Source organism: Nestor notabilis, unplaced genomic scaffold (genome assembly GCF_000696875.1).
Source record: "Nestor notabilis isolate BGI_N333 unplaced genomic scaffold, ASM69687v1 scaffold7134, whole genome shotgun sequence".
NCBI lineage: Eukaryota > Metazoa > Chordata > Aves > Psittaciformes > Psittacidae > Nestor > Nestor notabilis.
The window spans coordinates 34,830-35,876 of record NW_009925991.1 but is presented as its reverse complement, the minus strand read 5'-3'; the positions used below and the strand labels follow the sequence as shown (position 1 = coordinate 35,876).

At 56.0% G+C, this 1,047-nt stretch overlaps 1 protein-coding gene across 1 annotated transcript in view; it reads right to left on the bottom strand.

Moving 5' to 3' along the window:
• The window catches only part of LOC104404787 (voltage-dependent R-type calcium channel subunit alpha-1E-like), a gene marked incomplete at its 3' end in the record, with an annotated part of 59,962 nt that overhangs the window by 34,831 nt on the left and 24,084 nt on the right, over positions 1–1,047 (bottom strand).

Genomic DNA, 1,047 nt, shown 5'->3' with positions numbered 1-1,047 from the left:
TTGGTGCTGGCAGGGGCTGGAAACAACTGAGACTGAACTTCTGTCCCTTCGGAACGCATCAGGCTAATGGAGGACCAGCCCTAGCAGCCTCACAGCTGCCCTGAAACTTTGAGTGTGCCCAGCTTGCTGGAGCACCCAAAACCCTGGCTTGCCCTGTCCCAGCCAGGCAATAACCACCTTCCTCTTGCATGATTGCCTAGGGACACCTTCCTAAATATGGGCAATGCCGTCTCACTGCAGCTGGGGATTCCCTCCTTGCACTGGGGATGTCTCTGCATCATCAGCTTCTTGGAGATGGGCTTCTTTTCGAAGCAGCACTGCCCTAATGGTACAAATGATGTTGCAGGGGACTCTGACTATGAAAGCCAACTTGCCAGCAAGAGTGGCAGTCCTGATGGGATGAGGACAGTTAAGAGGGGAAAAGATGCCAGGTACAAGACCTGCCTTTCTCAGGCCAATGGGAGATGTCCTCCTCACCGAATGCAGGAGGTCCCCTCTCTCCCTGTGCTCAGCTACAGCTGGCCAGGACAGCCTCTCACCCAGCACATCCCAGGTAGAAAGCCTGTCCCAAGGCTTGGGAAGCAGCAGTTTTGGCTGTCTGCAAGGGAAGGAGCTGTACTGGGCTTCTCCTGTAGCTGTGCTCTAGGGAGGCCTAGGCTACGCCATGAAACTTTTGCAGAGCTGTAAATACGCACACGAACACCCTGGAGAAGACAGACAGGCCCTTCCCAACACACCTAGGCATACAGAAACACCCATGAGCACATACGTGTACATACACTGCTCACCCCCCGAGCATGCCTGACTGCACATCCACAGGTAGCAGCACGCCCCGACACACATACTGCATGGCACACACACAAGGAGGTTCGGCACACACAAAACCACAGCTGCACGCACGAATCCACAAATGCACACACATACACACACAAACAGAGGTGCAAAGGAGCACACTGAATACAGGCACACACACATGACCCCCCCTGCCGAGGCTGCCAGCGGGGAGCAGTGTGCCCTCCGGTCCCGCGGGCGCACAGGAAGCCGAGG